The following is a 13,367-nucleotide window of genomic DNA, read 5'->3' as shown; positions in this document are numbered from 1 at the left end:
TGTTTGATCATTAATATCAACTTTTAGAAATTATATAGGTAGGTAGGTTATATAGGTTTTCTTGTTTTAATAATAATAATAAAAAGACTTAATGTGTAACTTTTCCTCCGTGGTATCGAAAATGGTATGAGTGAGTGAGTGAACTCTGAGAGAGTTCATGTCAATTCTGCTAATAAATACATAATACCTGCTTCTTGCCTTTTAGGGGTATTTTTTTCTCTTCAGTTACACAGGTATCGTGATGTATCGTCTTCCAATATATCGATTATCGCAGTATCGCTGTATCGTGATAATATCGTTATCGAGGGCCAAGTATCGTGGCGATATCGTATCGTGAGCTACTCAGCGATTCCCACCCCTATTTAACACATTTGTCCCTATCAAATAACCAATAAATTAATATAATTAATGTGTGTTGATGACTCCACAGCCGCAACAAGGAATTGTGGGATGGCAGCATTAGCCGTGTTAGCTTGCTATTGCGGAAAAAGCATCTTCCTTTCTTCAGCAGCCACAGTGATTTTCATCACTTATTTTATTGAAAGGTGTGACTGTACTTGCTAACAAATTAATGTTTTGGTCACCAGTAAATTAAGCTCCTCTAGGAGAGCTTAATTTAGCCTATGTGGGGAGGGTGGGGGGGGAGGTCCTGAGCGCGAGCTGTGCGCTGGTGTATTGTGTCCCCGCTCCTCCTTCAGTCTTGGAACGTTTCTCCTTGCTTCCTTTTATCAGCATTTTCAGGAAAGAGGCGATGAGATCATCTCCATGCGATCATGTGAAACGCTCCGTGTCTTTGAACAGCATTGAGGATTTCTCTGGGTTAGAACATTGTTGCAAACATTTAAGATAATGTAAGTAGACAACAACAAAAAGTGTATGACATAGGTCTACTCATTTTTAGATAATTTAATGTAATAATCTCACAGAAGTTTACAAATTGCATCTTTAAATAATTTGCTTATAGTGATCAATACTCCGCTTACAGTGATCATTTTTGGCCTTGTCCCACCTGAGAACAATGGGGAAAAATAATTTTCTTATTTTATTGTAACTTACAAACTGCCAAAAATGAGATACAGTAGTGATAGTAGTGTCTGTCTGTATATTGATAATGATATGGAGAGATCACGGCATCTCTGTCTACGCAAGGACGCTCACTATAAGAGGAGTACTGTATTTGAAAAAGGAGACACCTACTCACACAGCCCATGTAGGCCTACTCTGACACTGTCCAACCTTTTTTAGGATGAGAGCTACTTAAATAAAACTAATTGTAAGCTTTTCCTTTTTTTTCCAGTGTACATTGAAATTGAATTGAAAACCATTTACACCTATCTTCTGTTCCAACTGCTCCTTTTACATCTTTTTAGAGTCCAGAACCTCTCCCTACCAGGGTAAGAAGGTATTTGGGCCAAATTGCACCTCTGATGTAGCAAACAGGATTTCAGGACTGTTTTTTGTGTGATCTTTAAATAAAGACTTGGCCACGAGAGTCATTGCATCCTTAACAAAAACCCCACCTGTAAAAGGTTTTTATTCTTTGCTAAATGATGGGACACTTTGAATGATGCTTCAGTTGCAGCCTCAGCTTTCTTCTTCAGTGGTTTTGTGAACAGTGATGGCCTCCGTTGCAATCCTGTTTTCAACTCACTACATAGAGATAGACTTATAGGAGATACTGTAGAGCAGGGATACTCAACTTGCTTGCCCGGGGGCCACTTTCGTGAAATGATAGAAGGCCAGGGGCCAGTTAATAAACAAACAATCTACATTTCTCTGTAGCGGATTGTAGGTTTTTGGGGTTTCAGCCAGATTTTAGTCTGACAATGTTGTGCACACCGGATAGATAGTTAGGTTAAGTTAGTTAGGTTAAGTACATACATAAGAGGGGGCATGGTGGCTCAGTGGTAGAGCTGTCGCCTCACAGCTAGAAGGTCCTGGGTTCGATTCCCACCTGGGACGCTGTGAGCGCTGAAGGAGTGCGTGCCCGTCCACAAGTCCTCAAGCCCACCGCCCGGGTGGGGTTGTCAAAAGGGCCTTTCTGTGTGTAGTTTGCATGTTCTCCCCATGCCCCCTGGGGGTTTCCTTCATATAGGAACCCCTCACCAAAACATGCAATATCCTGGTCGCTGAAGTGGTGCCTGTTCGGAGGGAGGGGAACTCGTTGGAATAGCGTGATCCTCCCACGTGCTATGTCCTACCGGTGAAGCTTCCCCTGTCAGGTGAAAAGAAGCGGCTGGCTACTGCCCATGTCTCGGAGGAAGCATGGAGCCAGTTTCTGCTCTCCCCAGATTGGCAGAGGGTGGAGCAGCAACCAGGATAAATAAATTAAAATTAGCACTAATGGAGGATAAAAATGGGATAACAAATCTGGGGCGAAAAATATTATAAAAAAAAATAAAGTACATATATAAGTGCCTCGGTAGCGAGCAGACGGCGGTATTTGACAATTTAGCAGCTAAATCATAGATTATTGAAAAATATTCCATATTCCAGACTGAAATGCTATAACAGAAGTTGAGTATTAGCCAGAATTACATGAATATTTGGACACTTATTCAGCGGGTATCTTGCATGTTGCGTTCAGGTGCACTTAAAAAAAAAATGCAATTCCATCGCGGGCCACGCCCGGGGGCCGCATGTAGCGAGCTACTTATTGATGGCCTGCAAGCTACCTGTCGAGACCCCTGTGTCATTCTGAATTCTTTCGACTTTCAAACCACATAGCAAATTAGATTTAAATTAGTGCATAAGAAACAATATGCATAGACAATATATCATATATAGTGCCTCAAGCACAGATTGCAGGACCTACATTATAAACACATTTACTATCCAATAGCATTGTGAGGCTGAACAGGACCCATGGACTATATACTGTAAATATGGTCTTAAATTTGTTTTGTTTTTTCTCTCTCTTTTTGTCTCTCACACACGCACACACGCACATGCACACGCACACACACACACACACACACACGCACGCACGCACGCACGCACACACACACACACACACACACACAAACAAAGCGAGTGTTTTATGTTTCAAGTATTCCAGTACATGTGTTAGAAATCAAGAGTTCAGTCCCAGAGACGATCGAGTCAAAGCAGCTTTTGTCTGACAGAAGAGGCTCCTCTCCTCTCCTCTACTCACTCCTCTTCTCTTCTCATCTCCTCTCATCTCGTCCTCCTCTCATCTTTCATCCTCTCATCTCGTCCTCCTCTTCTCCTGTCCTCCTCTCATCTCCTCTGCTCATTCCTCTTCTCTCCTCACTCAAGATTCAAGATTCAAGATTCAAGATTTTTATTGTCACTCCGTAGTACAAGTATCACGTGTGAAATTCTTGTGCTGTGAACTCCGTTTACAACATAGTAGGGGAGGTGCGGGACGAATTAAGCAGGGGGACGGAATTAGCTTGTCCTCATATACTATCTTTGACAAAACCCAGGAAGACGATTCTTTCCCCCCATGTTACACTTCCTGGTACCTCACTTCCTGTGAAGTTTCAGCTCGGCCAGTCAGTGGATGGCGGAGATATCCGCAAAAACGTTGCCTTTTCGTCTTATTTTCAAACGCGAGTAAAATATTGCAAACTGTGTATTTTTCTATTAGCGTGTTGGAATTTATTTATTTAATGCTGCTAACGCTATTCATCTGTTAGACCTATCGGTAGACTACAGCTCAATGATTGTTTTGTGTGTAATGTTAGCATATCCTTTGTGCTAGCTTAGCTTTCATCCAGGGAAACGCACGGGGGACAAATAAAGCACTTTGCTCCAATTGCCTTGAATAGGCTATGCATTTATCTGTGCTTGCAGGACAATGCCTCGCATAAGGAAGAGGACCACGGACAGAGGGCAAAAAAATTCACACATTCAAATATTTCTTTGGATAAGCCATTTAAGGGAGGTAAAATATTGATCACATCACATCAGCAAAATATATAGATAGACGTTATAATTATATTAATTTGCAACATATAACATATTAAAATGTATTTCATAATACTTAGTTTCTTAGATGACCAAAAGATGAAGGAATTAATGCCAGAAAAAAATTGTTACCTGGCTGTTTTTGTGCCTTTTTCACAACCGCTACATTAGTCCCCCGCCTGTGCTTTATTTGTCCCTTCACTGTGGGACAAATTAAGCATTGCGCAGCTTCTGGTTGCCATCTGATGACGTCTGATGTATTGACCCATGGAACGAAACTACGGTTGGTATTGCCAGAGGACATGTGTAGGTTGCTTACATGAAAATATTATAACTCCAGCTGAAACAATCTTTACACAATGACAAAAAAAACAAAAAGTGCTTCATTCGTCCCGGACCTCCCCTACAAATATAACAGGGCATATGAGTGCAAAAACAACAAAAGACACAAGCAATAAGGCAGTAGAGTGATAAGACAAGTCAGAGACAGTGGCATATTCACTGCACATAGGTGCACATGTCATGTGCATACTTGGACGTACTTAAACATTTTGAATTCGACGTATTTGACGTACAGGTGCAAATAGCATATACCTAATTAAACATACAATTAAACATTAGACATACATAATGGTAGCATCTACAGTGCGGTACAGTACAGCTACTACACTATTTGTGTATGTTAAGGAGTCTCGTGGCCTGCGGCAAGAAACTGTCCCTCAAGCGATTTGTGCGTGCTTTTGGGACCCTGTACCCTCTCCTCTCCTCACTCTTCTCATCTCGTCTCATATTGTCTCCTCTCCTCCTCTCATCTCATCTCCTCCCTCCTCTCCTCCTCTCATCTCCTCTCATCTTTCATCTCCTCTCCTCCTCTCATCTCCTCTCCTCTTCTCCTCCCATCTCCTCTCATATTGTCTCCTCTTCTCCCATCTCCTCCTCTCATCTTTCATCTCCTCTCCTCCTCTCATCTCCTCTCCTCTTCTCCTCGCATCTCCTCTCATCTCGTCTACTCTCCTCTCATCTTTCATCCTCTCATCTCCTCTCCTCTTCTCCTCTCATTTCCTCCTCTCTCCTCCTCTCATCTCCTCCTCTCATCTCTCCTCCTCTCAGCTCCTCTCTCCCCTCCACCTCTGCTCAGATAAAAGCAGATTTGACTCAATCGTCTCAATATTGGTTGGCATTTTATGTTTCTGCAAACCACATATATGGTCAATATTAATGTTTCTGAACCAAAAAGACGTTGCATATCAACGGTGCCTATCAACCACAGGTGCATTTCCAACGTAAAATTTGAAAATGTTGGTTAATTTGAAAATGCAACTAAAACAGCTTGGTTAAAGGGACACTCCGCCGATTTTCAATGCTGATTTATTTTGCTCATAATCTCACACATCTGAAAACTGTAAACAGTTTTGCAGGCATTCATTTAGTTTGACAGTTATAGAGAATTGATTTGATTGAACTTGTGGACCAGTGATGTCATTCATGCTGTCATTGACATCTGTCGTTATTTACATGACCACTAGAGGGCTAGGCTATAACGTTAAGAGTACACAGATCTATACAAACAACATACTTTTGGTCCACAAACGTTGATATTGAACGTATCCCTGGATTGCATTCTCTCTCTCTCTCTCTGTCTCTTCTCTGGATCTCTCTCCCTCAATCATATACCTCAGATCTTTCCAGGTTCTCTGTAGTAAACACACACACGTGCACGTGCACATGTGCGCGCGCACACACACACACACACGCAGAGAAGCAGAACAGCTGCAGCTCTCTCTCTCTCTCTCTCTCTCTTGGCTTCAGACGAGAAGAATTCATGAGACAAAAACAAGTTTTGCCAAGAAATATTTACAGTCAGGACAGTCAGGCCTGATTTACATTTAGAGAGAGAGACACAGAGAGAGAGAGAGAGAGAGAGAGAGAGAGAGAGAGAGGGAGGTAGAGGCATATGTATCATTGCTTTCAAAAGGTTTGTTTCAAAATGTAAATCCATTCCATCCCACTGTTTCCTGTCCCATCCATCATCTCACCACCCCACAAAACTATCTCACGGCCCCCTGCTGGGTCCCCTGGACAAACATAATCATCTGCAAAATCCAAAATGTTCATACAAATGTCAGTTTCTTGATATGTGTATGTGTCCATATATGTATGTGTATATATATAGTATATCAGTGGCGGCTGGTGAGCGGCTGGTGAGCTAGAAAGCAAGGGAGGAAAAATAATTGTTTTTTTTTCCTTTTGCAGTTTGAAGACAGATTTAGAGGAATATCTCATTTTAATTTAGCATTAGGATTAGACTGTTGTGATGTCATTATTCAGTTTTAACCATCAATAATTCTTCCTTTTCTCATTATTTCATTTCTCAGAGTAAATACATATATTTATTTCGACATTTTTGTCAATTATTTGTGCTGTTATGGTTATTATTAGCCTAGTTACTCACTTCTACAATATCTTAGATTGTGTTACTTATGGATGGCATGGAATTATAGTGAAAATAGATTATCCCCCCTTTTTGCTGGGGACCCCACTTTGAAAACCACTGGCTTAGGCTACAACTGTTGCGAGAAGGTTTCAGGATGTACAGTATCTCTATGCATTAGGCTGTGATTACTATTTAGCGTAAAACTGCCAATAAGGGCCCGGGCGTTTATTATGCTAAATCGAGTCTGACCCCAGGCGGTTAAAGGAGACCAGGCGGCAATTGGAGTCAGGCGGTTATTTCTTTATTGTACGAAATTGACCCAGGCGATTTTTAGTTTTTGCACAGAATTTCTGGTCAGCAAAAACGGAAAGTATCAAATTGCTTATTTAAACCAGTGAGATAGTACGTAGTACACACAAGAGGGTAGGTACAGGCAGTTTTGATTTTTGAACATGCCTAGTATTGTACTGCCTAGTATTGCCTTCATCACCATCATCATCATCCAACTACCAGTACGTTACAGTATCAGTTCATTGCTCTCCTCTTAATCCCTCTGCCAAACAGACATACTGTAGTAATCCAGGGAATATAAAGTAGAATCCAGCAGCAGGAATAAAGAGGGAAGCGCTTGGTTTGGATGCAAGTAAAAACCCAGTGCTTTATTGCACACTCTGCACTCACTCTGACAACACAACATTCATTCCAACTTCCCGGTTTAAATACCGGTAACAACGTCCCCCCTGACGTCACCGCGTCGGCGCGCGGGCCGCCTGGGTAGTGTAGTGAATTAGACTGTCAATCTCCTTAGTGTGCGCAGTCACCACAATACCATATTTTAAACAAGTAACATTAGCCTACCGCTCACACATTCAGTTGTTTGTGTTTCATTAGTCTGCTTGGCCAGCCCATGGCCAGCCTCCTCTCCCTTCCGTGAGTAGGGAGGGGACACTGACCAGCGAGACTAGTGTTTCATTGGAAAGTCATAGCAACGTCATTGTAGAACGCACGCTAACTTTAGCTACCAAACTAACGCTAACGAAACAGCACTGCAGCACTACTAGACAAACAAGCAGACTTACCAAATACGTAGACGCCAAGACAAGTTTCCAATACATGTCCGAATAAAATATAAAACTGTCTGACAGGGGGAGAAAGAGCATGACTGACTTCCGCCTGACTTCCTCCAAAACACAAGTCATTACCGTAAGTGACTGAATTCAGTCAACACAAAAACATACCGTAGGCCTAATCGGGGAGAAAAAACATATTTATTCTAATAACCGCACCCGGCTGTTAATGGAAGACCAGCGCTTATGTGCAAAATTGAGTTTGACCCCCTGCGGTTATTGGAGACTCGGCGGCAATTGGGGAGAGGGCCCCTATTAGAAGTTTTACGATAAATCTATTTATTCACATAGATTCATGATATATTATGGTATACAGCCTACCTGTAACATCAATGTTTTGATTAATCTGTCTAAATGTAGCCTATTACTGCATGACTGATCCTATGATGTCATTGTAATCACACTCAGGTGTGCTTTCACAGGACAGGTGTTGTCCATTCAATCAGCCCACCTGTTTTTATAATGGCTGTCTTGCACTGTGTTTGTATGAGACTTGACAAAGGCTACAGCCGAAACTGTTGTCAAATAGCGTTAAATTACACTTTCTTGCATCTGGAACCAGAGTGTGCCTTCCCCTGCCTGCACTATCAACATACTCGTTTATTACATTCCAATTCATCAACATTGGAGCGTTATTTACCCCCCTTCCCGACATGCTAGGTTGACATGCTTGGTCCCAATCGATTCCTTATTTCTTCTACTTTCATATGGTATAAAGATCACCAGTCACGCTTTAAAAACGAGCTCGCTGTCGGATTTACGGGCCAAATTCAGTTAAAAAATGTGGGAGTTTAAGGGTGCAGTTTTTATTAGGAAAAATGAGAGGCTATGCAGCATGAAACATATAGAATAGAATGATACCACCCAAGCAAGAATATTTCAAGTGTTTCAAGTGCTTTACTGAAATATTTGGACCATATAATGATAATACAATTATCTCAACCTTAAAAGGTTACATATAGGTGCCAAAAAGCCATAAATTCACATCAAAGAACAGTAAAAAAAACAGTAAAAACAGTTTTAAACAGTAAGTGTGCAGCTGCAGCATTTATAATATATATATATATATATATATATATATATATATATATATATATATATATATATATATATTACTTTTCAACTGAGCATGCAGACAATTAAAATAAGGGTGCAATGCGTGCTTTTGCACCCCCGTAGAACCGGGCCTGAACTGCATGCAGCCGGGACGCTGCAAATATCCCAGTTTTCTCGGTCTCCACTCCGTACCGCGGCTTGCAACTCGAAACTCGTGTTGGCTCGTAATGCAATGCAACAACTGTCTGGCTTGTGAACTAACTTACTGCTTGATAAAAAGTAAATAAAGATAAGGGGGAAATATAATATGCTGCTACTGTCGTCAGTGTCGTGTAAATCTATATATTCCTGTCAGCTCATCACAGCAAAGTGGAATTTTGATGTCATCACTTCCTCGTAGTGAACTGGATTCGGCGTTGAGAGACTCATTCAACATTGGACAATACAATGTCAATCTTACCGATCTATCCAATCAACAACCACATTTGATTGGTATTTTATTTAAAAAAAATATTATTATATAAAATCTCCAATCTCTTCTAAAAAATACAGGAGGACCATCCTCCTGTGCCTCAATAGAAAAACCTCCTCTATATGTATATATATATATATATATATATATATATGTATGTATGTATGTATGTATGTATATATACATATATATATATAGAAAAACCTCCTCTATATGTATATATATATATATATATATATATACCGTATATATATATATATGTATGTATGTATGTATGTATGTATGTATGTATATATACATATATATATATATATATATATATATATATATATATACATACATACATACATACATACATACATACATACATACATACATACATACATACATACATACACACATACCACCAGACATACTTCCTGTGTCTTTGAACCAGCAGCAGACTAACTGTAAAATAACTGACAACACTGACATCTAGCGGCCAGGCAGAGGAAGTACAAGCAGGCTGCTTGATCCATTTGATCCTTCTTGCCTTGCTGTTATGTCTCTTTTTATTTGTCCCCATGGCTTTTCATTTGCCCTCATTGTTATTCTGTTTCATGAATTTGTCACGTTTGTATTATTCTCTATGCATTTCTCTTCTTGTCTTGGTTGTTTATTGTTTTGTTATAGGATCTGCCAAATGAATGACATTCTTCCTGGGCTCCTCGAGGGAAGCAATACAATAGCCTACATAATCAATGATGAGATAAGAGAATCTTATAATAAGAATGAGAAGTGTCCGTGTGTGTGTGTGTGTGTGTGTGTGTGTGTGTGTGTGTGTGTGTGTGTGTGTGTGTGTGTGTTTGTGTGTGTGTGTGTGTGTATGTGTGTGTGTGTGTGTGTGTGTGTGTGTGTGTGTGTGTGTGTGTGTGTGTGTGTGTGTGTGTGTGTGTGTGTGTGTGCGTCTGCGTGCGTGCGTGCGAGTGAGTGAGTGAGTGAGCGAGCAGAATTTTGGCCGGCCACAGCTGTGCCGTTTTATGTGCGATCGGGCTGACACCTTCAGGGGGTGTAAAGAGCACCCGTGCAGGTGACCTGATGGAGCCAGATTTTTTAATTAGGTGATTGCCCTAATTACCTAATTATGTGACGTCATCAGTGATGTCATCAGTGATGATGGCATCAGTGATGTCATCCGTGATGATGTCATCAGTGATGTCATCCTTCCAGGGCGATGCTATTGCAGGCCATGCAACGCGACCAAGCTGCGTATGCGACGAGCTGCAGGGCATTCAGGAAGAGGCTACAGAGGGTGATCAGGACAGCCGAGAGGATAACTGGCTGTCCTCTCCCCTCCCTAGATGACATAGCCAGCCCACGCTGTCTCTCCAGGGCCGAGTGGATCATCCGCGACCACCTCCACCCTGGTCATCACCTGCTCAGCCTGCTGCCCTCGGGCAGGAGGTACAGGAGCATCAAGAGTCGCACAGACTAAAAAACAGCTTTTTCCCATGGGCCGTCCGGACTCTAAACAATCACAGCAGCAGCCGTTAATTCTCTGTTAGTGCAATACATGAACTTGTGCAATACAATATATCAATGTGCAATATTCTTTTACTACCTCAGCAGTATTTTATTAGTATTTTATTATTGTTTTGTTCCTGCTTTTTTTGCCCCCCGTCTACTGTAGGTGTCAAGTGTCCTTATCTGTTCTTAATGTTGTTGTTGTTGTTTTTGGGGCCGGTGTGCAGCATGCACAGCAGGGCCCTTACATTCGACTCTGTCGCTGCATTTGAGCACGGATCCAGGCCGAGTAAATGTCTTTCCAGTCCGGTAGGTGGCGGTAATGCACCTCTGGCTAATAAACACATCGTTGCCTTGAACCAATGGTGACTGGTGAAAAGTGAAAAAAGCTCTCTCTGACTCTGTCTGCTTCATGTGTGGGCGTGCCGACTCCCGACACACAGGAGGACAGACACAGCGAAAATGGCAGCGGCTTCTAGGGATGGGCATTTTAAGCAATTTAAATAGTCTATTATGAACGAGTGCTCGAGCACTCGCGCGGGGGGCGCGGGCTGTGTGATTACTATGGTAATGTCTGAGCAGGGGTAATCTGCTGTGTATGGGGCTGTTCACACATAACGTTTGCATTTTTGCATGGAAAAAGCGCTACCTGGAGCATTTTTTTGTCAGGAGAGGGACTGTGATGATATTAGGTGACGCTAAGCTAACATCATTCTAAAGCCTACCTTTAGACAGTATCTCCGGTTGGAGTAGCGCTTTGGAGCAGACAAGTTGTGAAACAAGCGAAGGCATTTCATTTCCAATACATGTCCATTGTTGCTGAATAGTGATCACCATGATGCGATTGTCTCCCAAAAAGTGATTCTTTCTCCACATTTCTTGTGACTAACGTTATGGGAAACGACAGTGTAGTCAGTAAACTAGTGCAACGTTTTGAATGAGTTTTATCGGGCGTGCGCTATGAAGAAGCGTGCTTCTCATTCGGGAGAATATCTCCAGGCAGCTTTTTTCGGGAAGAGCTGGAAAACTTCCGGTTAAAACTTTCAAAATAATGTTACTTAAACAAAAGTAAATAGCTTATTGATGCACGTTGGAGGAGAAAAGGTATTTCAATGAATGAAGCAGCAAACCTTGTATCAAAATACTCGTTGTGATGTTATATGGCGTGAAACTGTGGCTGTAACGCATTACTCAAAATAAATAAGGTCACAATAAGCGTTTTATTTTGAAAGCAACAAAGCGGATGACGTACTAGTACATTCTGGCTGACTTGACGCCCGGCCGTGCAGTTGCTCCTGAAGTAAAAGGTGCTTCAACGCGACCAAAGCGAAAGGCTCAAACACATCGAACCTGGCTAAACATCTTGCCGACACCCGACCTGTTCAAAGAGTTTAAAGACCGACAGGTTAGCGAATGTGAACGATAAACATACATGCCCTCAAATAAGTCCAACGAGTATTGTGTGACAAGCGAACTTGTTCCACTGAAAAAGTTCGCTTGTCACAATAGCCTACTCGTTTACAGTGAAACACGAGGCAATGTGCTCGAGCACAGATCTCTGCCAAGGAAGGAGCAAGTCATGACATGTAACGTTTAGGGGAGGGGACATCAGATGACTGCATACCATGTACAATATTTAATAACACTATGGGCCATAGTGCTATATTTGAATTTTGGGCCATAGTCTATGGCCCTCAATTCCAGTGTTATTAAAGCTTTTACATGGTAAGCAGTCATCTGATCTCACCTATCCTAATATTTACAATAATCCCAATTATTAATGATATACGAATTCATTGTAAAAGAAAACACCTAGCCTACACGTATGGGGGGGGGGGGAGGCTGGGAATACACCACATAATGGGCCCTATTCTCCCACAAGCCTTCGGCGCTAAAACGGGCCTTAAACGCAAAAAAACGTGCCTTGCGCCTGTTTTGGGACGATATCAATATGGCTTTACGCTGCCAAATGCGCTTTAGGCCGAATGGGCGTGGCGCAGTCCCAGAATGGGCCAAAGTGGGCGTGTCGGCCTTAAATACCGGCGTACTGCTATCTTCGCACCTGCCGTAAATTTAGCGCTTTGCGCCTTTGAAAACCAGGCCTATTCAGTGCGCCAGTGCACTTGTGCCTCTCCCCTGTCACCCTTCTCTGTCTCTCTCTGAAACCAGGCCTATTCAGTGCGCCAGTGCTCTTCTGCCTCTGAGTCACCCTTCTCTCTCTCTCTCTGACTCCCTCGCTCAAACAGACACAACACATAGCAGCACCCAGCTTCCCATAGGAAATAGCAGTTGTAAGTTTACTGCCTGTGAATGTCCACTCCCAGCATGCAATTGGGTCCTCCATTTCGCTACTAAATAGCAACCAAATGAGCCGAAATAGATATAAAAGGTAGATCTAAAATAATGTGTAATGGTAAGACAACCTGAAATTGTAGAACATTTCAATATTGGACCAAATAAAACATCGAAATGAAACACCACCCTATGTGAAACATATATGTCCTCTTGAGCCTATATATACCCCTTGTGGGTTTAACGTGATTTAGATAAGTGACAGCGGAACGCGCTTCTGTGATGTGCTATACTGTGATGTCCGCTCCAATAACTTGGCCCTACTTGACATTTAGTTTTACAATAAAAACACATTTATGCAATGACTTTACATAATGTAGGGTATATGTATGTGCATCATTCTACCTGCAGCAGGGGAGAGAAAACGATATCTTTCTGGACAAACTTTCACCAATCTAATAGGCTATATTTTTCTAGCTGATGCGTTTAGTACATTATTTTCACTTTGATCTTGCTATAGTGTAGCGTATTTACATGCTTGCAGTATTGA

This window comes from Poromitra crassiceps (genome assembly GCF_964638095.1).
Source record: "Poromitra crassiceps genome assembly, chromosome: 20".
NCBI lineage: Eukaryota > Metazoa > Chordata > Actinopteri > Beryciformes > Melamphaidae > Poromitra > Poromitra crassiceps.
Note: the sequence above shows the minus strand (reverse complement) of the source record.